We start from the raw sequence: 27,108 nt of genomic DNA, 5'->3' as shown, positions 1-27,108 counted from the left end.
ACGGTGATGCCCTACATACAGCTTGCCATGGAAAGGAGTAAGAAGGATTGGATGAATGAAATAAAAAAGTAGAGATACGAGAGGAGCACAGCATCTCCATACGCCTATCTGAAATTCCCACCCTGGTATTATATGAGTAACTATTTGCTATCTTATTTTCCATTTACTATTAATTTTTGAAATCCATAACCATTTAATCTGCCTAACTAAGATTTACAAGGTGACCATAGCTTGCTTCATACCAACAATCTCTGTGGGATCGACCCTTACTCACGTAAGGTATTACTTGGATGACCCAGTACACTTGCTGGTTTAGTTGAATGAAGTTGGGATCATAAATTCCAATAGAGCCAATTTTTAAATCTCATGCAAATACAAGGAGGATCACAATTTCGTCCACCAAGTTTTTGGCGCCGTTGCCGGGGATTGTTCGAGTATGGACAACTGACGGTTCATCTTGTTGCTCAGATTAGGTAATTTTCTTTTCAAAAATCTTTTTCAAAATTTTTCTTTTCTTTTTCGTTTTTCCAAACTTTATTTTCGAAAAAAAAAATTTTAATTAATAATAATTCAAAAAAATCATAAAATCATAAAAATCAAAATATATTTTGTGTTTCTTGTTTGAGTCTTGAGTCAATTTTTAAATTTGGTGTCAATTGCATGCTTTAAAAATTTTTCTTGCATTTTTCGAAAATTCCATGCATTCATAGTGTTCTTCATGATCTTCAAGTTGTTCTTGATAAGTCTTCTTGTTTGATCTTGATGTTTTCTTGTTTTGTGTTGTTTGTTGTTTTTCATGTGCATTTTTCGAGTCCATGCATTAAAGATTTCTAAGTTTGGTGTCTTGCATGTTTTCTTTGCATCAAAAATTTTTCAAAAATATGTTCTTGATGTTCATCATGATCTTCAAAGTGATCTTGGTGTTCATCTTGACATTCATAGTGTTCTTGCATGCATCTTGTGTTTTGATCCAAAATTTTCATGCTTTGGGTCATGTTTGTGTTTTTCTCCCTCTTCTTTAAAAATTCAAAAATTCAAAAAAATATCTTTTCCTTTTTTTCTCTCCAAATTTTCAAAATTTTGGGTTGACTTGGTCAAAAATTTTTAAAATTGGTTATTTCTTACAAGTCAAGTCAAAATTTCAATTTTAAAAATATTATCTTTTCAAAATCTTTTTCAAAAATCTTATCTTTTTCATTTTTATTATTTTCGAAAAATTCCAAAAATCCTTTTCAAAATATTTTCAAATTCTTTTTTTTCTATCTAATTTTCGAAAATTAGCTAACAATTAATGTGATTGATTCAAAAATTTGAAGTTTGTTACTTTCTTGTTAAGAAAGGTTCAATCTTTAAGTTCTAGAATCTTATCTTGTAGTTTCTTGTTAGTGAAGTAAGTAATTTCAAATTTTTAAATTAAATCTTTTTATCTCTTATCTTATCTTTTTCAAAAATTTTATCTTTTTCAAAATTTGATTTTAAAATATCTTATCTAACTTCTTATCTTCTAATCTTTTCAAATTTGATTTTAATATCTTTTTCAACTAACTATTTGATTTTTGTTTGTTTTTTTTTATCTTTTTCAAAACCAACTAACTACTTCTCCCTTTCTAATTTCGAAAATATCTCACCCTTTTTCAAAATTCTTTTTAATTAATTAATTAGTTTGAATTTAAAGTTAATCTTATCTCTAATTTTCGAAAATTACTAACCCCTTTTTAAAATTATTTTCGAAATTCTCCCCCTCTTTTCTTATTCTATTTAATTATTTATTTACTAACACTTCTCTTCACCTCTCTCCATCTAAATATCCGAACCCATTCTTCTTCACTCTTCTCCCCTTCCTTCTTCTACTAACACAAAGGAATCTCTATACTGTGACATAGAGGATTCCTCTTCTTTTCTTGTTTTCTTCTCTTTCATATGAGCAGGAACAGGGAAAAAGGCACTCTTGTTGAAATTGATCCTGAACCTGAAAGGACTCTGAAAAGGAAACTAAGAGAAACTAAATTACAACAATCCAGAAACAACCTTTCAGAAATTTTCGAACAAGAGAAGGAGATGGCAGCCGAAAATAATAATAATGCAAGGAGAATGCTTGGTGACTTCACAAAGCCAACGTCCAAATTTGATGGAAGAAGCATCTCCATTCCTGCCATTGGAGCCAACAACTTTGAGCTGAAACCTCAGCTAGTTGCCTTAATGCAACAAAACTACAAGTTTTATGGACTTCCATCTGAAGATCCTTATCAGTTTTTAACTGAGTTCTTGCAGATCTGTGAGATTGTAAAGACGAATGGAGTTGATCCTGAAGTCTACAGACTCATGCTTTTCCCTTTTGCTGTAAGAGACAGAGCTAGAATATGGTTGGATTCAAAACCCAAGGATAGCCTGGACTCCTGGGATAAGCTGGTCACTGCTTTCTTGGATAAATTCTTTCCTCCTTAAAAGCTGAGCAAGCTGAGAGTGGATGTTGAAACCTTCAAACAAAAAGATGGTGAATCCCTCTATGAAGCTTGGGAAAGATACAAGCAGCTGACCAAAAGGTGCCCATCTGACATGTTTTCAGAATGGACCATATTAGATATATTCTATTATGGTCTATTTGAATTTTCGAAAATGTCATTGGACCATTCTGCAGGTGGATCTATTCACCTAAAGAAAACGCCTGAAGAGGCTCAAGAACTCATTGACATGGTTGCAAACAACCAATTCATGTACACTTCTGAGAGGAATTCCATGAATAATGGGATACCTCAGAAGAAAGGAGTTCTTGAAATTGATGCTCTGAATGCCATATTGGCTCAGAACAAAGTGTTGACTCAACAGGTCAACATGATCTCTCAAAATCTGAATGGATGGCAAAATGCATCCAACAGTACTAAAGAGGCAGCTTCTGAAGAAGCTTATGATCCTGAGAACCCTGCAATGGCAGAGGTTAATTACATGGGTAATTCTTATGGAAACACCTATAATTCATCTTGGAGGAATCATCCAAATTTCTCATGGAAGGATCAACAAAAGCCTCAACAAGGCTTTAACAATGGTGGATGTAATAGGCTGAGCAATAGCAAGCCTTTTCCATCATCTTCTCAACAACAGACAGAGAATTCTAAACAAAACACCTTTAATTTAGCCAATCTAGTCTCTGATCTGTCAAAGGCCACTTTCAGTTTCATGAGTGAAACAAGATCCTCCATCAGAAATTTGGAGGCACAAGTGGGCCAGCTGAGTAAGAAAATTATTGAAACTCCTCCCAGTATTCTCCCAAGCAATACAGAAGAGAATCCAAAAGGAGAGTGCAAGGCCATTGATATAATCAATATGGCCGAATGCACAAGGGAGGAGGAGGACGAAAATCCTAGTGAGGAAGACCTCCTGGGACGTCCCTCAAGCAAGAAGGAGTTTCCTATTAAGGATCCACAGGAATCTGAGGCTCATATAGAGACCATAGAGATTCCATTAAATCTCCTTCTGCCATTCATGAGCTCTGAAGACTATTCTTCCTCTGAAGAGGATGAAGATGTGACTGGAGAGCAAGTTGCTCAATATTTATGAGCTATCATGAAACTGAATGCCAAGTTATTTGGTAATAAGACTTGGGAAAGTGAACCTCCCTTGCTCATTAGTGAACTGGATACCTGGATTCAGCAAATTTTACCTCAAAAGAAACAAGATCCTGGCAAGTTTCTGATACCTTGTACCATAGGCACCATGACCTTTGCAAAAGTTCTGTGTGATCTGGTGTCAGGGATAAATCTTATGCCACTCTCTGTAATGGAGAAGCTATGGATCATTGAGGTACAACCTGCCTTGTTCTCATTACAATTGGCAGACAAGTCATTGAGACAAGCTTATGGAATAGTGGAGGACGTGTTGGTAAAGGTTGAAGGCCTTTACATCCCTGCTGATTTCATAATCTTAGACACTAGGAAGGAAGAGGATGAATGCATCATCCTTGGAAGACCTTTCCTAGCTACAGCAGGAGCTGTGATAGATGTCAACAGAGGTGAATTAGTCCTTCAATTGAATGGGGACTACCTTGTGTTTAAGGCACATGGCCATCCCTCTGAGACAAAAGAGAGTAAGCATGAAGAGCTTCTCTCAGTTCAGAGTCAAGAAGAGCCCCCACAGTCAACCTCTAAGTTTGGTGTTGGGAGGCCACAACCAAGCTCTAAGTTTGGTGTTAAGACCCCACATCTAAACTCTAAGTTTGGTGTTGGGACTATACAACATTGACCTGATCACCTTGTGGCTCCATGAGAGCCCACTGTCAAGCTATTGACATTAAAGAAGCGCTTGTTGGGAGGCAACCCAATTTTATTTATCTAATTTTTATTTTATTTTATTGTTATTTTGTGTTTTATTAGGTACATGATCATGTGGAGTCACAAAAAAATATAAAAACTAAAAACAGAATCAAAAACAGCAGAAGAAAAATCACACCCTGGAGGAAGGACAGACTAGCGTTCAACGCCAGTAAGGAGCATCTAGCTGGCGTTCAACGCCAGAACAGAGCATGAATCTGGCGCTGAATGCCAGAAACAAGCAACATTCTGGCGTTTGAACGCCAGGAATGTGCCTCAAGAAAAGCTGGCGCTGAACGCCAGTAACAAGCATGGAACTGGCGTTCAACGCCAGAAACATGCTACATCTGGGCGTTGAACGCCCAGAACATGCTTTACATGGGTGTTGAGCGCCCAGAACATGCTTTACATGGGCGTTGAACGCCCAGAACATGCATCACCTCGGCGTTTAAACGCCAGAATGGTATGCAAAGGCATTTTACATGCCTATTTGGTGCAGGGATGGAATTCCTTAGCACCTCAGGATCTGTGGACCCCACAGGATCACCTTAGGATCTGTGGACCCTACAGGATCCCCACCTAACATATTCCCACCTTACCTCCTAGTCCTATTTACACTCTCCCCCATATCACATTTCCCAAAACCCTTCACCAATCACCTCAATCTCTCTCTCCATTCATGGTCATCCCTTCTGTTTTCCATTCACCACTCACATCCATCCACTTTTCCCCATACATCTACCTACCTTCAAAATTCAAAATCTCTTTCCCACCCAATCCCACCCATATAGCCGAATACACACATCCCTCCATCTCCTCCATATCTTCTTCTCATTCTTCATCTTTTCTTTCTTCTCTTGCTCGAGGGCGAGCAATTTTCTAAGTTTGGTGTGGTAAAAGCATAGCTTTTTGCTTTTCCATAACCATTAATGGCACCTAAGGCCAGAGACATCCAAAAAAAAAAAAGAAGAAGAGAAAAAAGGAAAGACAAAAGCTTCCACCTCTGAGTCATGGGAGATGGAAAGACTCATGTAAAGGGTTTATAGCTCAGTGGTAGAACATTTGACTGCAAATCAAGAGATCCCTAAGATACCTCAGGGGATAAATTGTCCTCCACACAATTATTGGGAGCAACTAAGGATAGGAACACCAAAATTATTAGGGATCATGCAACAGAAGCAAGGAAGAGACATAAAGGAGCTCAAAAAGTACCATTGGACCTTCAAGAAGGCGCCACCCTCACTCAGGTGAATTCATTCCTTGTTCTTATTTCTTTCTGCTTTTCGGTTTCTATGTTATGTTTATCTATATTTTATGTCTCTACTTCATGATCATTAGTAGTTAGTAACTATGTCTTAAAGTTATGAATAAATCCATTAATCATTCACCTCTCTTAAATGATAAATGTTTTTAATTCAAAAGAACAAGAAGTACATGAATTTCGAATTTATCCTTGAATTTAATTTAATTATATTGATGTAGTGACAATACTTTTTATTTTCTGAATGAATGCTTAAACAGTGCATATTTTTGATCTTGTTGTTTATGAATGTTAAAACTGTTGGCTCTTGAAAGAATGATGAACAAAGAGAAATGTTATTGATGATCTGAAAAATCATGAAATTGATTCTTGAAGCAAGAAAAAGCAGTGAAAAGTAAAAAGCTTGCAAAAAAAAAGAGAAAAAAATGGCGAAAAAAAAATAGAAAGAAAAAGAAAAAGCAAGCAGAAAAAGCCAATAGCCCTTAAAACCAAAAGGCAAGGGTAAAAAGGATCCAAGGCTTTGAGCATCAATGGATAGGAGGGCCCAAGGAAATAAAATCCAGGCCTAAGCGGCTAAACCAAGCTGTCCCTAACCATGTGCTTGTGTCATGCAGGTCCAAGTGAAAAGCTTGAGACTGAGTGGTTAAAGTCGTGATCCCAAGCAAAAGAGTGTGCTTAAGAGCTCTGGACACCTCTAACTGGGGACTCTAGCAAAGCTGAGTCACAATCTGAAAAGGTTCACCCAGTCATGTGTCTGTGGCATTTATGTATCCAGTGGTAATACTGGAAAACAAAATGCTTAGGGCCACGGCCAAGACTCATAAGTAGCTGTGTTCAAGAATCAACATGCTTAACTAGGAAAGCCAATAACACTATCTGAAATTCTAAGTTCCTAAAGAAGCCAATCATTCTAAACTTCAAAGGAAAAAGTGAGATGCCAAAACTATTCAGAAGCAAAAAGCTACAAAGTCCCGCTCATCTAATTAGAATTAATATTCATTGATATTTTGGAATTTATAGTATATTCTCTTCTTTTTATCCTAATTGATTTTCAGTTGCTTTGGGACAAGCAACAATTTAAGTTTGGTGTTGTGATGAGCGAATAATTTATACGCTTTTTGGCATTGTTTTTAGGTAGTTTTTAGTAAGTTCAAGCTACTTTTAGGGATGTTTTCATTAGTTTTTATGTTAAATTCACATTTCTGGACTTTACTATGAGTTTGTGTGTTTTTCTGTGATTTCAGGTAATTTCTGGCTGAAATTGAGGGACTTGAGCAAAACTCTGAAAGAAGACTGACAAAAGGACTGCTGATCCTGTTGGATTCTGACCTCCCTGCACTCGAAATAGATTTTCTGGAGCTACAGAACTCCAAATGGCGCGCTCTCAACGGCGTTGGAAAGTAGACATTCAGTGCTTTCCAGCAATATATAATAGTCCATACTTTATTCGGGAATTGACGACGTAAAGTGGCGCTCAACGCCAAGTACATGCTGCTGTCTGGAGTTAAACGCCAGAAACACGTCATAACCCGGAGTTGAACGCCAGAAACACGCTATAACTCGGCGTTCAACTCCAAGAAAAGGCTCAGCTCGTGGATAGATCAAGCTCAGCCCAAGCACACACCAAGTGGGCCCCGGAAGTGGATTTATGCATCAATTACTTACTCATGTAAACCCTAGTAGCTAGTCTAGTATATATAGGACATTTAACTATTGTATTAGAAATCTTTTTGATCACTTTAGATCTAAGGAACATCTGGGGACGCATAGTCCTTAGACCATGGGGGCTGGCCATTTGGCCATGCCTGAACCATTCACTTATGTATTTTCAACGGTGGAGTTTCTGCACACCATAGATTAAGGGTGTGGAGCTCTACTGTACCTCAAGTTTCAATACAATTACTATTACTTTCTTTTCAATTCTCTTTTATTTTTATTCCAAGATATACGTTGCATAACACTTTGATGAATGTGATGATCCGTGACACTCATCATCATTCTCACCTATGAACGCGCGTGACTGACAACCACTTCTGTTCTACTCTAGGCCGGGTGCATATCTCTTAGATTCCCCAACAGAATCTTCGTGGTATAAGCTAGATAGATGGCGGCATTCATGGGGATCCGGAAAGTCTAACCTTGTCTGTGGTATTCCGAGTAGGATCCCGGGAATCCAGAAAGTCTAACCTTGTCTGTGGTATTCCGAGTAGGATTCTGGTATTGAATGACTGTGACGAGCTTCAAACTCCTGAAGGCTGGGCGTTAGTGACAGACGCAAAAAAATCAAGGGATTCTATTCCAGCCTGATTGAGAACCGACAGATGATTAGCCATGCTGTGATAGAGCATTTGGACCATTTTCACTGAGAGGATGGGATGTAGCCATCAACAAAGGTGATGCCTCCAGACGATTAGCCATGCAGTGACAGTGCATAGGACCATTTTCCCGAGAGGATAAAAAGTAGCCATTAAAGACGGTGATGCCCTACATACAGCTTGCCATGGAAAGGAGTAAGAAGGATTGGATGAATGAAATAAAAAAGTAGAGATACGAGAGGAGCACAGCATCTCCATACGCCTATCTGAAATTCCCACCCTGGAATTATATGAGTAACTATTTACTATCTTATTTTCCATTTACTATTAATTTTCGAAATCCATAACCATTTAATCTGCCTAACTAAGATTTACAAGGTGACCATAGCTTGCTTCCTACCAGCAATCTCTGTGGGATCGACCCTTACTCACGTAAGGTATTACTTGGATGACCCAGTACACTTGCTGGTTTAGTTGAATGAAGTTGTGATCATAAATTCCAATAGAGCCAATTTTTAAATCTCATGCAAATACAAGGAGGATCACAATTTCGTCCACCACCATCCTTGCCCTATGAAGCCTGAAACACTTAACACACAAATCACGGCATCGAATGGTATGAAGGAAAATAAAAATATACAACTAAAAGGTCTTTAGGAAGCAAGTTTTCAATCATAGAACAATTTGGGAAGGAATTGTAAATACATGCTAATCATATGAATAAGTGGGTGAAAAGCTTGATAAAACCACTCAATCAAACACAATATAAACCATAAAATAATGGTTTATCAACCTCCCCACACTTAAACATTAGCATGTCCTCATACTAAGCTCAAAGAGACAAAATAAATGAGTAGGGAAAATAGGACTCATACAATGCAACCTATGAATGTGAATGCAACTACATACTAAAATGACTCTACTTACTTGGTGAAAAAGTAAATAAATCTTTCAAGACAAATATGAACCAAATTCCACTAATTCAAATTGTACAATAAAAAAGCAAGTAAACTTAAAAGATGATAGCTTATGAAAGCAGGGAACATAGAATTAAGCACTGAACCCTTAATGGTAGTGTATATCATTCTAACTCTCAAGTGTCTAGGGTTAATTCTCTCAATTCTCTACTAATTTTGCTTTCTATAGCTTACTTTTCATCTAACAATCAACAAAATATTTAATGCACCAATACACAAATCAAGAGGTCTTTTAAGGGTTGTAATGGGGTTAGGGTCAAGGTAGGATTGTATTTGGCCAAGTGGACTAAAATCTGAATCCTTAATTAACAAAACTTTCCACCTAACTTAGGACAATCCATGTAATATAAAATCAATAACTACCCATTAACTGCATTTACTACATATTTATGCATTCCAAGTTTTGAGTACAGTACATATGCATTGCTATTGCCATTTACTTTGGGACATTTTGTCCCCTTTTTATTTTTCTGCTCTTTTTTTCTCTTTTTTTATTTTTCTTTTCTTAATAATTTTTTTAATGCATATGATTAAGGTTTTGAATGCATAAACATGTTCTTAACATTTTTCACATTTTCACACAGTCTAACATACTCAATTCTCAAACCAAACATTTCCAAACCCACTTTTCCCACACTTAATTTATGAGTGCTTTCATTAGTCTAAGCTAATCAAGGATTCAAATTAGGACATTATTGTTTTTCACTTAGAGTTAATGATGTGCTAAAGTAAAGAACAAAGGGGTAAAATGGCTCAACATTGGTTTACAAAGAATAATGAAAGGTAAGGCCATATGGGTACGTAAGCTCAGTGAAACAAGGTCTCAATCATATAAGTGCATGCATACATCAAATAATGGAAATATAGAATTAAGCAAGACAAAGATCACAACTTTAGAGAGAAAAAAACACACAAAAATAAAATATATTGGTTGATAAAATGTAACCAATCAAATAGGCTCAAAATCTCACTGGTTTTGTGTGTTCGAGCTCTAAACCATGTTCCAATATAATATTTCTTCAAACAAGTTTAACAAAAAAAAAGTTTTGATTTAAATTAGTGAAATGCTCTAAAAAGTTTCTTGAAAAAGAAATTCTTACTTTAACCAAGTGATGGTAAAGTATGCACAAAATCAAACAAACATGCAATCAGACATGGAAATGCAACAATGAAAAACAAAAATTGGTGTTGAGAAGAAGGTGACTAACCCACAGAGATCGGTATCGACCTCCCCACACTTAAAGATTGCACTGTCCTCGGTGCATGCTAAGATGTACAAGTGGACGGGATGTGGTTCCTCAGCTGGTGCTCTTAGTAGAGTCTTTCTCTTTACCCTTCCTGGTGGCCATCCTGAAAAGGGAGAAGAGAAAGGGACATGAAGTCAAAGGGATAGAGCAGAGAGGCGGGCAGTATGAGTGATAATCATGCCAAAGTAAAGAAGAATGTCGTTAACACATGGTCGCTCCATGAAATTAGGACAACAATGGAAACAGGGCATGATAAATTAAGGCAATTAGATGCAAGATGTTTATTGGCATGCTGGCAAAGGCATGAGTAGCATAAATCAAGCATTAAAAGCCATAATGTATTATTAGTCATGAGAAACTAACAATAACGTTTGTATTGATAATCATATTTAATTAATAAAATATTGGAAAGGGTTTTGTGAAAAACAGGCATTAGAGTAGAAGGATAGAATAATGAAGAATGCACAATGCCATACGGGCTTTTTCACAAACACTTAGTATGCATGTTTAATATGATAGGGGAAGAATGAATTTGGAACATGCAAGCATTCCAAGTAATACGAAATGTCAAACAATTCCATAATCATCCACAAATAATAGTGAAAGACCTAAATAAAGTTCCAACACCAACATAAATATGCATGAAAATAAAAAAGAAAGGAGAAAGAAGGAAGAAGAAAGAAGGAAGAAGGAGGAAGGGGGAAGAAAGAAATAATAAGGGAAAGAAAAGATTTAGATTTGGGGAAGAAAAGATAAGATATTTGCCTGTTTGGATAACCTGTGCGGCGCAAGCAAAGCGAGCGCGTGGGGCACGCAGTCGCGTGAATAGCGCTTCGATGAAGTTAACGAACGCGTCATCCACGCGATCGCGTGGATCGATTTGTGCCATTAGCGCGAGGGCAGCCTGGTGGACGAAATTGTGATCCATGTTCTTTGTATTTGTATAGAATCATTATTGCGGCATCGGTTGTTTTCACAACTCCGTTCAACTAACCAGCAGGTGTACTGGGTCGTCCAAGTAATAAACCTTACGCGAGTAAGGGTCGATCCCACAGAGATTGTTGGTATGAAGCAAGCTATGGTCATCTTGTACATCTCAGTTAGGCAGATAAAATTATGGAATTTAGAAAATCAAATAATATAAAGAAATAATAAAAGGGATACTTATGTAGATTCATTGGTGGGAATTTCAGATAAGCATATGGAGATACTGTATGGCTCAAGGACGCCTACTTTCCTACTGCTTCAACTCAATCCTTCTTACTCCTTTCCATGGTAAGCTGTGTATAGGGGTTCACCGTTCGACGATGGCTACTTTCAATCCTCTCGGGAAAATGGTCCTCTGCGGCTGTCACTCGCATGGCTAATCGTCTGGAGGCATCACCTGGCCGAAGGCTACATCCCATCCTCGCAGTGAAAACTACGCTCACGCGCTCTGTCACAGCACGGCTAATCACTGGTTGGTTCCCGCTCCTACTGGAATAGAATCCCTTGATTCTTTTGCGTCTGTCACTAACGCCCAGCACTTGCGAGTCTGAAGCACGTCACGGTCATTTATTACCGGAATCCTACTCGGAATACCACAGACAAGGTTAGACTTTCCGGATTCCCAGGATCCTACTCGGAATACCACAGACAAGGTGAGACTTTCCGGATCCTCATAAATGCCACCATCTATCTAGCTTATACCACGAAGATTCTGTTGGGGAATCTAAGAGATACACATTCAAGCTCTGTTGCATGTAGAACGGAAGTGGTTGTCAATCACGCGCGTTCATAAGTGAGAATGATAATGAGCGTCACATAATCATCACATTCATCATGTTCTTGGGTGCGAATGAATATCTTGGAATAAGTATAAGAGAGATTTGAATAAAAGAAAATAGAATTGCATTAATACTTGAGGTACAGCAGAGCTCCACACCCTTAATCTATGGTGTGCAGAAACTCCACCGTTGAAAATACATAAGTAAAAGGTTCAGGCATGGCCGAATGGCCAGCCCCCATGATCTGAGAACTATGCGTCCCAAGATGTCAATTACATTAGTTAAATGTTCTATTTATAATAAACTAGCTCCTAGGGTTTACATGAGTAAGTAATTGATGCATAAATCCACTTCCGGGGCCCACTTGGTGTATGTTTGGGCTGAGCTTGATCAATCCACGAGCTGAGGCTCCTCTTGGAGTTGAACTCCAAGTTATGACATGTTTTGGGCGTTCAACTCCGGATCATGACGTTTTTCTGGCGTTTAACTCCAGACAGCAGCATGTACTTGGCGTTCAACGCCAAGTTACGTCGTCAATTTCCGAATGAAGTATAGACTATTATATATTGCTGGAAAGCCCTGGATGTCTATTTTCCAACGCCGTTGAGAGAGCACCAATTGGAGTTCTGTAGCTCTAGAAAATCCATTTCGAGTGCAGGGAGGTCAGATTCCAACAGCATCAGCAGTCCTTTTGTCAGCCTTTTTCAGAGTTTTGCTCAAATCCCTCAATTTCAGCCAGAATTTTCCTGAAATCACAGAAAAACACACAAACTCATAGTAAAGTCCAAAAATGTGAATTTAACATAAAAACTAATGAAAACATCCCTAAAAGTAGCTTAAACTTACTAAAAACTACCTAAAAACAATGCCAAAAAGCGTATAAATTATCCGCTCATCACAACACCAAACTTAAATTGTTGCTTGTCCCCAAGCAACTGAAAATCAATTAGGATAAGAAGAAGAGAATATACTATAAATTCCAAAATATCAATGAATATTAATTATAATTAAATGAGCGGGACTTGTAGCTTTTTGCTTTTGAACAGTTTTGGCATCTCACTTTTTCCTTTGAAGTTTAGAATGATTGGCTTCTCTAGGAACTTAGAATTTCGGATAGTGTTATTGACTTTCCTAGTTAAATATGTTGATTCTTGAACACAGCTACTTATGAGTCTTGGCTGTGGCCCTAAGCACTTTGTTTTCCAGTATTACCACCGGATACATAAATGCCACAGACACATGACTGGGTGAACCCTTTCAGATTGTGACTTAGCTTTGCTAAAGTCCCCAGTTAGAGGTGTCCAGAGCTCTTAAGCACACTCTTTTGCTTTGGATCACGACTTTAACCACTCAGTCTCAAGCTTTTCACTTGGACCTTCATGACACAAGCACATGGTTAGGGACAGCTTGATTTAGCCGCTTAGGCCTGGATTTAATTTCCTTGGGCCCTCCTATCCATTGATGCTCAAAGCCTTGGATCCTTTTTACCCTTGCCTTTTGGCTTTAAGGGCTATTGGCTTTTTCTACTGCTCCTTCTTTTTTTTTTCAAGCTTTTGCTTCTTCACTGCTTTTTCTTGCTTCAAGAATCAATTTCATGATTTTTCAGATCCTCAATAACATTTCTCTTTGTTCATCATTCTTTCAAGAGCCAACAATTTTAACATTCATAAACAACAAGATCAAAAGACATATGCACTGTTCAAGCATTCATTCAGAAAACAAAAATATTGTCACCACATCAATATAATTAAACTAAATTCAAGAGCTATTTTCGAAATTTATGTACTTCTTGTTCTTTTGAATTTAAAACATTTTTCATTTAAGAGAAGTGAAGGATTAATGGATTTTATTCATAGCTTTAAGGCATGGTTACATACTAATGATCATGAAATAAAGACACAAAACATAGATAAACACCATATTAAAAAAACCGAAAAACAGAAAGAAATAAAGAACAAGGAATGAATCCACCTTTAGTGGCGTCTTCTTCTTGAAGGACCAATGATGTTCTTTAACTCTTCTATGTCTCTTATTTCTTGGAGAATGATGGAGTGCTCATGATGTTCCACCCTTAATTGTTCCACATTGTGGCTCAAACCTTCTAAGGAAGTGTTGAGTTGTTCCCAATAGTTGTTTGGAGGAAAGTGCATCCCTTGAGGCATCTCAGGGATTTCTTGATGATGAGCTTCCTCATGCACCTCTTGAGAACCGTGAGGGACTTCTCTTGCTTGCTCCATCCTCTTCTTTGTGATGGGCTTATCCTCTTCAATGGAGATGTCTCCTTCTATGATAACTCTAGCTGAGTAACATAGATGGCAAATAAGGTGAGGAAAAGCTAGCCGTGCCATAGGTGAGGGCTTGTCGGCTATTTTGTAGATTTCATTGGAGATGACCTCATGAACTTCTACTTCCTCTCCAATCATGATGCCATGAATCATGATGGCCCGATCCACAGTAACTTCAGATCGGTTGCTAGTAGGAATGATGGAGCGTTGAATGAACTCCAACCATCCTCTAGCTATAGGCTTGAGGTCCAGTCTTCTTAGTTGGACTGGCTTGCCTTTGGAGTCTCTCTTCCATTGAGCTCCTTCCACACAAATGTCCATAAGGACTTGGTCCAACCTTTGATCAAAGTTGACCCTTCTAGTGTAGGGGCGTTCATCACCTTGCATCATAGGCAAGTGAAACGCCAACCTCACATTTTCCGGACTAAAATCCAAGTATTTCCCCCGAACCATTGTGAGATAATTCTTTGGACTCGGGTTCATACCTTGATCATGGTTCCTAGTGATCCATGCATTGGCATAGAATTCTTGAACCATTAAAATTCCGACTTGTTGCATGGGGTTGGTTAAGACTTCCCAACCTCTTCTTCGGACTTCATGTCGGATCTCCGGATACACATTTTTCTTGAGCTTGAAAGGGACCTCAGGGATCACCTTCTTCTTTGCCACAACATCATAGAAGTGGTCTTGATGGCTCTTGGAGATGAATCTTTCCATCTTCCATGACTCGGAGGTGGAAGCTTTTGCCTTCCCTTTTCCTTTTCTAGAGGATACTCCGGCCTTAGGTGCCATTGGTAATGGAAAAACAAAAAAAAGCTTATGCTTTTACCACACCAAACTTAAAATATTGCTCGCCCTCGAGCAATAAAAGAAAGAAGAGAAGAAGAAGAAGAAGAAAATATGGTAGTGAGGGAGAGAGGTAGGTTCGGCTTAGGGGAAGAAGGAGGGGTTGTGTTGTGTGAAAATGAAGTAGAATGGAAGGGTATTTATAGAGAAAGGGGGGAGGTATGTTCAGCCATTTGGGTGGGAATGGGAGGGAAATTGGTTTGAATTTTTGAAGGTATGTGGGGTTTATGGGGAAGAGTGGATGGATGTGAGTGGTGAATGGGGTAATTGGGAAGAGGAATTGAGGTGATTGGTGAAAGGTGTTGGGAAGTGTGACATGGGGAAGAGTGAATTTGGATTAGGAGAGTGTGATTAGGATTAAAAGGTAAGGTGGGAATATGTTAGGTGGGGATCCTGTGGGGTCCACAGATCCTGAGGTGATCCTGTGGGGTCCACAGATCCTGAGGTATCAAGGAATTCCATCCCTGCACCAAATAGGCATGTAAACTGCCTTCGTGCATCATTCTGGCGTTTAAACGCCCATTGGTGCACATTCTGGGCGTTCAACGCCCATGTAAAGCATGTTTCTGGCGTTGAACGCCAGTTTCATGCTTGTTACTGGCGTTCAGCGCCAGTTTTTCCTCTCTGGGCACATTCCTGGCGTTCAGCGCCAGAATGTTGCTTGTTTCTGGCGTTCAGCGCCAGAATGGTGCTCTGTTCTGGCGTTGAACGCCGGCCAGATGCACCTTACTGGCGTTGAACGCCAGCCTGTGCGTCCTCCAGGGTGAAATTTTTTTTTTTTTGCTGTTTTTGATTCTGTTTTTAATTTTTATGATTTTTTCGTGACTCCTCATGATCATGTACCTAATAAAACACAAAATAACAATAAAATAGAATAACATAAAATTAGATAAATAAAATTGGGTTGCCTTCCAACAAGCGCTTCTTTAATGTCAATAGCTTTACAGTGGCTCTCATGGAGCCACAAGGTGATCAGGTCAATGTTGTATAGTTGTCCACGCCAAACTTAGAGTTTGGATATGGGATCTTAACACCAAACTTAGAGTTTGGTTGTGGCCTCACAACACCAAACTTAGAGTTTGACTGTGTGGGCTCTTCTTGACTCTGAACTGAGAGAAGCTCTTCATGCTTACTCTCTTTTGTCACAGAGGGATGGCCATGTGCCTTAAACACAAGGTAGTCCCCATTTAATTGAAGGACTAATTCCCCTCTGTTGACATCTATCACAGCTCCTGCTGTGGCTAGGAAAGGTCTTCCAAGGATGATGCAATCATCCTCTTCCTTCCTAGTGTCTAAGATTATGAAATCAGCAGGGATGTAAAGGCCTTCAACCTTTACTAACACGTCCTCTACTATTCCATAAGCTTGTCTCAATGACTTATCTGCCAGTTGTAATGAGAACAAGGTAGGTTGTACCTCAATGATCCCCAGCTTCTCCATTACAGAGAGTGGCATTAGATTTATCCCTGATCCCAGATCACACAGAGCCTTTTCAAAGATCATGGTGCCTATGGTACAGGGTATTAAGAACTTGCCAGGATCTTGTTTCTTTTGAGGTAGAATTTTCTGAATCCAAGTATCCAGTTCATTAATGAGCAAGGGAGGTTCACTTTCCCAAGTCTCATTACCAAATAACTTGGCATTCAGCTTCATGATAGCTCCTAAATATTGAGCAACTTGCTCTCCAGTTACATCTTCATCCTCTTCAGAGGATGAATAGTCTTCAGAGCTCATGAATGGCAGAAGGAGATTCAATGGAATCTCTATGGTCTCTGTATGAGCCTCAGATTCCTTTGGATCCTTAATAGGAAACTCCTTCTTGCTTGAGGGACGTCCTAGGAGGTCTTTCTCACTAGGATTTTCGTCCTTCTCCTCCCTTGTGCATTCGGCCATATTGACTATGTCAATGGCTTTGCACTCTCCTTTTGGATTCTCTTCTGTATTGCTTGGGAGAGTACTGGGAGGAGTTTCAATGACTTTCTTACTCAGCTGGCCCACTTGTGCCTCCAAATTTCTAATGGAGGATCTTGTTTCATTCATGAAACTGAAAGTGGCCTTTGACAGATCAGAGACTACATTGGCTAAATTAGAAGTGTTTTGTTCAGAATTCTCTGTCTGTTGCTGAGAAGATGATGGATATGGCTTGCTATTGCCCAGCCTATTATGTCCACCATTGTTAAAACCTTGTTGAGGTTTTTGTTGATCCTTCCATGAGAAATTTGGATGATTTCTCCATGATGAGTTATAGGTGTTTCCATAAGGTTCACCCATGTAATTAACCTCTGCCATGGCAGGGTTCTCAGGATCATAAGCTTCTTCAAAAGCTGCCTCTCTAGTACTGTTGGATGCATGTTGCCATCCATTCAGATTTTGAGAGATCATGTTGACCTGTTGAGTCAACACTTTGTTCTGAGCCAATATGGCATTCAGAGCATCAATTTCAAGAACTCCTTTCTTCTGAGATATCCCATTATTCACGGAATTCCTCTCAGAAGTGTACATGAATTGGTTGTTTGCAACCATGTCAATGAGCTCTTGAGCCTCTTCAGGCGTTTTCTTCAGGTGAATAGATCCACCTGCAGAATGGTCCAATGACATTTTCGAAAATTCAGAGAGACCATAATAGAATATATCTAATATGGTCCATTCTGAAAACATGTCAGATGGACATCTTTTGGTCAGCTGCTTGTATCTTTCCCAAGCTTCATAGAGGGATTCACCATCTTTTTGTTTGAAGGTTTGAACATCCACTCTCAGCTTGCTCAGCTTTTGAGGAGGAAAGAATTTATCCAAGAAAGCAGTGACCAGCTTATCCCATGAGTCCAGGCTATCCTTAGGTTGTGAATCCAACCATACTCTAGCTCTGTCTCTTACAGCAAAAGGGAAAAGCATGAGTCTGTAGACTTCAAGATCAACCCCATTCGTCTTTACAGTCTCACAGATCTGCAAGAACTCAGTTAAAAACTGATAAGGATCTTCAGATGGAAGTCCATAAAACTTGCAGTTTTGTTGCATTAAGGCAACTAGCTGAGGTTTCAGCTCAAAGTTATTGGCTCCAATGGCAGGAATGGAGATGCTTCTTCCATCAAACTTGGACGTTGGCTTTGTGAAGTCACCAAGCATTCTCCTTGCATTATTATTATTTTCGGCTGCCATCTCCTTCTCTTGTTCGAAAATTTCTGAAAGGTTGTTTCTGGATTGTTGTAATTTAGCTTCTCTTAATTTTCTCTTCAGAGTCCTTTCAGGTTCTGGATCAATTTCAACAAGAGTGCCTTTATCCTTGTTCCTGCTCATATGAAAGAGAAGAAAACAAGAAAAGAAGAGGAATCCTCTATGTCACAGTATAGAGATTCCTTTATGTTAGTAGAAAAAGAAGGGGTAGAAGAATGAAGAATGGATTCGGATTTATGGATGAAGAGAGGTGAAGAGAAGTGTTAGTAAACAAATAATTAAATAGAAGAAGAAAAGAGAAAGAGAATTTCGAAAATAATTTTAAAAAGGGGTTAGTGATTTTCGAAAATTAGAGATAAAATGTAATTAAAATTAAAACATGAAACAATTTAGTTAATTAAAAAGAATTTTTGAAAAAGGGATGAGATATTTTCGAAAATTAGAGAGGGAAAAGTAGTTAGGTGGTTTTGAAAAAGATAAGAAACAAACAAGAAGTTAGTTAGTTGATTGAAAAAGATTTGAAATCAAAATTGAAAAAGATAAGAAGATAGCAAGTTAGATAAGATTTTTTTTGAAATCAAATTTTGAAAAATATAAAATTTTAAAAAAATAAGATAAAAGTTTTAAGAAAAGATATTTTGAAAAAGATTTAATTTTTTAAAATGACTTAACTAACAAGGAACTACAAGATAAGATTCTAGAATTTAAAGATTGAACCTTTCTTAACAAGAAAGTAACAAACTTCAAATTTTTGAACCAATCACATTAATTGTTAGCTAATTTTCGAAAATTAGATATAAAAAAAAATAAGAAAAAGATTTTTGAAAAAATAATTTTCAAAATTTTCGAAAATAATAAAAAAATGAAATAGATATGATTTTTGAAAAAGATTTTGAAAAGATAAGATTTTTAAAATTGAACTTTTGACTTGACTTGTAAGAAACAACTAATTTTGAAGATTTTTGACCAAGTCAACCCAAAATTTCGAAAATTTGGAGGGAAATAAGGAAAAGATATTTTTTATTTTTGAAATTTTTAATTATGAGAGAGAAAAACAACAAAAATACTCAATGCGTGAAATTTTTAGATCAAAACAATGAATGCATGCAAGAATGCTATGAATGTCAAGATGAACACCAAGAACACTTTGAAGATCATGATGAACATCAAGAACATATTTTTGAAAAATTTTTAATGCAAAGAAAACATGCAAGACACCAAACTTAGAAATCTTTAATGCATGGACTCTAACAAACAAAAAATGCATATGAAAAACAACAAACAACACAAAACAAGAAATCATCAAGATCAAACAAGAGGACTTATCAAGAACAACTTGAAGATCATGAAGAACACTATGAATGCATGGAATTTTCGAAAAAATGCAAGAAAAATTTTAAAGCATGCAATAGACACCAAACTTAAAAATTGACTCAAGACTCAAAGAAGAACACAAAATATTTTTGGTTTTTATGATTTTATGAATTTTTTTAAAATTTTTTTAAATTTTTTCGAAAATAAAGTTAAAAAAACGAAAAATAAAAGAAAATTTTGAAAAAGATTTTTGAAAAGAAAATTACCTAATCTGAGCAACAAGATGAACCGTCAGTTGTCCATACTCGAACAATCCCCGGCAACGGCGCCAAAAACTTGGTGGACGAAATTGTGATCCATGTTCTTTGTATTTGTATAGAATCATTATTGCGGCATCGGTTGTTTTCACAACTCCGTTCAACTAACCAGCAAGTGTACTGGGTCGTCCAAGTAATAAACCTTACGCGAGTAAGGGTCGATCCCACAGAGATTGTTGGTATGAAGCAAGCTATGGTCATCTTGTACATCTCAGTTAGGCAGATAAAATTATGGAATTTAGAAAATCAAATAATATAAAGAAATAATAAAAGGGATACTTATGTAGATTCATTGGTGGAAATTTCAGATAAGCATATGGAGATACTGTATGGCTCAAGGACGCCTACTTTCCTACTGCTTCAACTCAATCCTTCTTACTCCTTTCCATGGCAAGCTGTGTATAGGGGTTCACCGTTCGACGATGGCTACTTTCAATCCTCTCGGGAAAATGGTCCTCTGCGGCTGTCACTCGCATGGCTAATCGTCTGGAGGCATCACCTGGCCGAAGGCTACATCCCATCCTCGCAGTGAAAATTACGCTCACGCGCTCTGTCACAGCACGGCTAATCACTGGTTGGTTCCCGCTCCTACTGGAATAGAATCCCTTGATTCTTTTGCGTCTGTCACTAACGCCCAGCACTTGCGAGTCTGAAGCACGTCACGGTCATTTATTACCGGAATCCTACTCGGAATACCACAGACAAGGTTAGACTTTCCGGATTCCCAGGATCCTACTCGGAATACCACAGACAAGGTGAGACTTTCCGGATCCTCATAAATGCCACCATCTATCTAGCTTATACCACGAAGATTCTGTTGGGGAATCTAAGAGATACACATTCAAGCTCTGTTGCATGTAGAACGGAAGTGGTTGTCAATCACGCGCGTTCATAAGTGAGAATGATAATGAGCGTCACATAATCATCACATTCATCATGTTCTTGGGTGCGAATGAATATCTTGGAATAAGTATAAGAGAGATTTGAATAAAAGAAAATAGAATTGCATTAATACTTGAGGTACAGCAGAGCTCCACACCCTTAATCTATGGTGTGCAGAAACTCCATCGTTGAAAATACATAAGTAAAAGGTTCAGGCATGGCCGAATGGCCAGCCCCCATGATCTGAGAACTATGCGTCCCAAGATGTCAATTACATTAGTTAAATGTTCTATTTATAATAAACTAGCTCCTAGGGTTTACATGAGTAAGTAATTGATGCATAAATCCACTTCCGGGGCCCACTTGGTGTATGTTTGGGCTGAGCTTGATCAATCCACGAGCTGAGGCTCCTCTTGGAGTTGAACTCCGAGTTATGACGTGTTTTGGGCGTTCAACTCCGGATCATGACGTTTTTCTGGCGTTTAACTCCAGACAGCAGCATGTACTTGGCGTTCAACGCCAAGTTACGTCGTCAATTTCCGAATGAAGTATGGACTATTATATATTGCTGGAAAGCCCTGGATGTCTACTTTCCAACGCCGTTGAGAGCGCGCCAATTGGAGTTCTGTAGCTCCAGAAAATCCATTTCGAGTGCAAGGAGGTCAGATTCCAACAGCATCAGCAGTCCTTTTGTCAGCCTTTTTCAGAGTTTTGCTCAAATCCCTCAATTTCAGCCAGAATTTTCCTGAAATCACAGAAAAACATAAAAACTCATAGTAAAGTCCAGAAATGTGAATTTAACATAAAAACTAATGAAAACATCCCTAAAAGTAGCTTAAACTTACTAAAAACTACCTAAAAACAATGCCAAAAAGCGTATAAATTATCCGCTCATCACAGCCTCACGGTCGCGCAACTCTCTGTTTGAAACTCATGTTGCCAGATTTTTTGGGTGACGCGGTCGCGTGGTTGACGCGATCGCGTGGATGACCTAAATTTGAAAACGGCGCGGATGCGTGGGGCACGCGTACGCGTGGTAGGGCTTGTGCGGCTAGCATAGGTCCAGCCCAATTCCAGCTCAACTTTCGGCCACACACCCTTTTTACGTCGATTTTGAGGCACGCGTTCGCGTGAGTGACGCGGACGCGTGGGAGGCGTTTTTCCCACATGACGCGGACGCGTCATCGACACAGTCGCATGGGCCAATTTGTGCCAAAGGCACGCCTCCAGCCGCGCTTTCGCGTGACTCTCTGTTCAGTTTTCTTTTCTTCCGAATGCACTTGTGACGCGAACGCGTCAGCAACGGTGTCGCGTCGCGTGCAAAATTTTTTTTATGCAGTAGGCAGAATGCAATGAATGTCATGCAAAAATTCTAGGTTCAAACAAAATTCAAAAACAGAGAAAAATAGAGAGGGAACGATCATACCATGGTGGGTTGTCTCTCACCTAGCACTTTTAGTTAAAGTCCTTAAGTTGGACATTTGATGAGCTTCCTGCTATGGTGGCTTGTGCTTGAATTCGTCCAGAAATCTACACCGGTATTTGGAATGCCAGCATCCTCCGGGGTCCCAAACAAGGTACTTAAAGCTCTTGAGTGGTCTCAAGCAGGTTTCCAGGCTCCAGAAGCGTTGAATGTCGGAGTGGGTTCCAGGATCCCAAACTCTACTCTTACACTCGTATTTGTCTTGATCTACATTTTTCCAGTCGGGTGATAAGTAATCTGAATTCTCACTGCAGTGACCAAACAGCTTCTGAGATCCTTTCGATTGAGCTTGACACCAATCTTTGCACCTCAAATTGAAGTGTGAAGCCTCATTGAATCTTGCATACCAGCTCTGAGTGCAAGTCATTTCCCTTTTGCTCTTAAAGCCGCAAAGAGCTCTAAGCTGGCCATCTGTTTCAAGCAACCCATATTCAAGTGGAAAATTGAAGAGAAAGGTCAAGGATTTTACCCACTTGAAGTTTGTGTTGGGTGGTAATGGCCTTGGGATCGGTGTTTCCAGTGGTTCTGCAAGCTCTACTCCCTTGTGGTCTTCAGTGAATTCCTCCACTTCTTTGCAAATTTCTTCCATTTCAACCATGTCTTGATCAAAGTCTTCGATATCTTCCTCATCACTTGAGTCATAATCGGGAGGTTGGGAAAAGTCTACCTCTGCATCATCCTCGTATTCACTTGGGAAAGATTCTTCTATCTCAAAAAATTCACTTACGGATGCAAATTCATCACTAAGAGAACTCGACTTGTGATTATCATCATCAAGGAAACGTGTGTCTTGGGTTACTCCGTCCGATTCCTCATAAGATACCTACCTTGGGGGTTGTGCAACATCCTCTTTAGCATCAGTTGTAACATCCTTGACTGAGTTTTCCATGACTCTGTGTTCCCATGGAGGTTCAGCATCTCCTAAATCTTCAATCAACTCTTCTTCTTCTACAATGACAGCGTCCTCTACTTGTTCCAGTACGAAATTATGCTATATGCTGTTCACTGGAGTTTCTAGTGTCATCTTCACGCTACGTTCTTCATTAGATTCTCCACATGAAGCCATGGGAGTCTGTTGAATGTCTGAACGTCTGGAAGATAGTTGATTTATTGCTTGCTCCAATTGATAAAGGGTTGCATTAAATTGTTCTACTGATTTCTCGAAGCAAACCTGTGATTCTTGGCTTGATGGATATGGGCATGGTGCATACGGGAGTGGTGGTCCTTGGGAGTAATTGGACTGGTGTTGGGGCGGATAAGGATCGTATGGTGGCAAATGGTGAAAAGAAGCTTGTGAGTATGGTGGGTTGAGGCTGTGTTGAAAGGATGGTCTCTGAGCATAGGGTGGGGCTTGTTGGTATCTACAAGGCGGTCCACCATACCTATCAGCTTGGTGTGCATTGTAGAATGGTCTTTGTCCATGATATCTAGGAGGGTGTTGTTGCCTAAAGGGTTGATCATATCCTCTTGGCTCCATCCATCTTTGATTGCTTTGACCGTGATGCAGAGTCCTATTATAGCTTCCATTCCTTTCAACAAAATTAGAACCAAACTCAAAGCGAGAGGGGTGAGAATTCATAGTAGCTATCAGAAATAAGAAGGGAAAACAAAAACAAAGAAACAAGTAAAAGAAAAATATTTACAATAACCAATAATAAGGCACACGTTTGCAATTTCCCGGCAACGGCGCCATTTTGAAGAGAAAACTTTTGCGTGGTCTAGAATTCAGAATAAATTCCCGTTGCCAGTATAGCTTCTAAACCAACAAGAGTCCTTTCTTACAAACGTTTTGGTTGTCACAAGTAACAAACCCAATAAAATATATAAACCGAAGTATTCAAACCTCGGGTCGTCTTCTCAAGGATTGCAAGGAGGTATGTTTTATTATTGATTATGGAAAACAAGGTTTTAGGTTTTGAAAAGATTTGAGCAAGAGGAAAATAAATTGCAGGGAATTAATAAATTAATAACTAATAAAACTCTTGGCAAGGTATTAGAATTGGAATTCCTATCCTAGTTATCCTTATCAGGTGTGATGAGAATTGGGTTTTAATCCCACTTAGTTATCTTTTATTAAACAAAGGAAGGTCAAGTAGACTAATTACCTTGATCCTCAAGTCCTAGTCAATCCCTGTGGCTAAAGAAAGCCTAAAGGATATGGTTGGACTCACAACCTAAAGAAAGCCTAAACTCTTGGTAAAAGCTAGTCAATGCCTTCTTGGCAAAGTTCTTTCCTCCTTAAAAATTGGGTAAGCTTAGAGTGGAAGTCCAAACCTTCAGACAGAAGGAAGGTGAATCCCTCTTTGAAGCTTGGGAAAGATACAAACAATTGATCAGAAAGTGTCCTTCTGACATGCTTTCTGAATGGAGCATCATAGGTATCTTCTATGATGGTCTGGCTGAACTGTCCAAGATGTCATTGGACAGCTCTGCCGGAGAATCTCTTCATCTGAAGAAGACGCTTGCAGAAGCTCAAGAACTCATTGAAATGGTTGCAAATAACCAGTTCATGTACACTTCTGAAAGGAATCTTGTGAACAATGGGACGAATCAGAAGAAAGGAGTTCTTGAGATTGATACTCCGAATGCCATATTGGCTCAGAACAAAATATTGACTCATCAAGTCAATATGATTTCTCAAAGTCTGTCTGGAATGCAAGCTGCACCAGCCAGTACTAAGGACGCTTCATCTGAAGAAGAAGATTGTGATCCTGAGAACCCTTCAATGGAAGAGGTGAATTACATGGGAGAACCCTATGGAAACACCTATAATCCTTCATGGAGAAATCATCCAAATCTCTCATGGAAGGATCAACAGAGACCTCAACAAGGTTTCAACAACAATAATGGTGGAAGAAACAGGTTTGGCAATGGCAAGCCTTTTCCATCATCTTCTCAGCAATAGACAGAGAATTCTAAGCAGAGCCACTCTGACTTAGCAACCATGGTCTCTGATCTAATCAAAACCACTCAAAGTTTCATGACTAAAACAAGGTCCTCCATTAGAAACTTGGAGGCACAAGTGGGTCAGCTGAGTAAGAAAGTTACTAAACTCCCTCCTAGTACTCTTCCAAGCAATACAGAAGAGAATCCAAAAGGAGAGTGTAAGGCCATCAACATGGCCGAATTTGGAGAGGAGAAAGAGGCAGTGAGCGCCACTAAGGAAGACCTCAATGGACGTCCACTGGCCTCCAATGAGTTCCCTAATGAGAAACCATGGAAATTTGAGGCTCACACTGAGACCATAGAGATTCCATTGGATTTACTTCTGCCATTCATGAGCTCTGATGAGTATTCTTCCTCTGAAGAGGACAAAGATGTCACTGAAGAGTAAGTTGCTAAGTACCTTGGAGCAATCATGAAGCTAAATGACAAGTTATTTGGTAATGAGACTTGTGAGGATGAACCCCCTTTGCTCAACAAAGAACTGGATGACTTGACTATGCAGAGATTACCTCAAAAGAGACAGGACCCTGGGAAGTTCTCAATACCTTGTACCATAGGCACCATGACCTTTGAAAAGGCTCTGTGTGACCTAGGGTCAAGCATAAACCTCATGCCTCTCTCTGTAATGGAGAAGCTAGGGATCTTTGAGGTGCAAGCTGCAAGAATCTCACTAGAGATGGCAGACAATTCAAGAAAACAAGCTTATGGACTTGTAGAGGATGTTCTGGTAAAGGTTGAAGACCATTACGTCCCTGCTGATTTCATAGTCCTAGAGACTGGGAAGTGCATGGATGAATCCATCATCCTTGGCAGACCCTTCCTAGCCACAGCAAAGGCTGTGATTAATGTTGACATAGGAGAATTGATCATTCAAGTGAATGAAGAATCCTTTGTGTTTAAGGCTCAAGGATATCCCTCTGTAACCATGGAGAGGAAGCATGAAGAGCTTCTCTCAAAACAGATTCAAACAGAGCCCCCACAGTCAAACTCTAAGTTTGGTGTTGGGAGGCCACAACCAACTTCTAAGTTTGGTGTTGAACCCCCACATTCAAACTCTAAGTTTGGTGTTGGGAGGTTCCAACATTGCTCTGAGTATCTGTGAGGCTCCATGAGAGCCCACTGTCAAGCTACTGACATTAAAGAAGCGCTTGTTGGGAAGCAACCCAATGTTATATTTATCTATTTCCCTTTGTTATTTTATGTCTTTTATAGGTTGATGATCATGGGAAGTCACAAAATCAATTGAAAAAGCAAAAACAGCATGAAAAACAAAAAGAAAAATAGCACACCCTGGAGGAAAAGTTGCTGGAGTTTAAACGCCAGTGAAGATAGTAAAATGGGCGTTTAACACCCAGTCTGGCACCATTCTGGGCGTTTAACGCCAGAAAGGGGCACCAGATAGGCGTTTAACGCCAGGAATGGGCAAGAAGCTAGCGTTAAACGCCAGAAATGGGCACCAGCCCGGCGTTTAACGCCAGGATTGGTAGAAAGCGCATTTTTGCACGCCACTTGGTGCAGGGATGAGCTATCCTTGACACCTCAGGATCTGCAGACCCCACAGGATTCCCACTTATCCCACCACTCTCTCTCTTCTTCACCCATTCACCAATCACCTCAATACCTCTTCCCCAAAAACTCCTCACCTATCAAATCCTACCATTCTCTTCACCACTCACATCCATCCTTCATAAAACCCCACCTACCTTACCATTCAAATTCAAACCACTTTCCCTCCCAAACCCACGCATACATGACCAAACCATACACCCTCTCTCCACCCCTATATAAACCCATCTTCACTCCTTCATTTTCACACAACCTACACACTACTTCTCCCCCTTGGCCGAAAAACAGAGCCACCTCCATCTCCTCTATTTCTTCTTCTTCTACTCTCTTCTTTCTTCTTTTGCTCGAGGACGAGCAAACCTTCTAAGTTTGGTGTGGTAAAAGCATTGCTTTTTGTTTTTCCATAACCATTTATGGCATCTAAGGCC

The 27,108-nt window shown here is 39.2% G+C and overlaps 1 non-coding gene across 1 annotated transcript; it reads right to left on the bottom strand.

Annotated features, from left to right (window-relative positions):
- Nucleotides 1–24,419: 24,419 nt before the first annotated feature.
- On the bottom strand, nucleotides 24,420–24,527 carry LOC130951006 (small nucleolar RNA R71). Its single transcript, XR_009073796.1, has one exon. It is a non-coding gene; the product is annotated as a small nucleolar RNA R71 (small nucleolar RNA).
- Nucleotides 24,528–27,108: the final 2,581 nt, after the last annotated feature.

Source organism: Arachis stenosperma, chromosome 1 (assembly GCF_014773155.1).
Source record: "Arachis stenosperma cultivar V10309 chromosome 1, arast.V10309.gnm1.PFL2, whole genome shotgun sequence".
In the NCBI taxonomy this organism is placed as follows: Eukaryota; Viridiplantae; Streptophyta; class Magnoliopsida; order Fabales; family Fabaceae; genus Arachis; species Arachis stenosperma.
The sequence above is the reverse complement of the archived record's forward strand: the minus strand, read 5'-3'. Positions and strand labels throughout refer to the sequence as shown.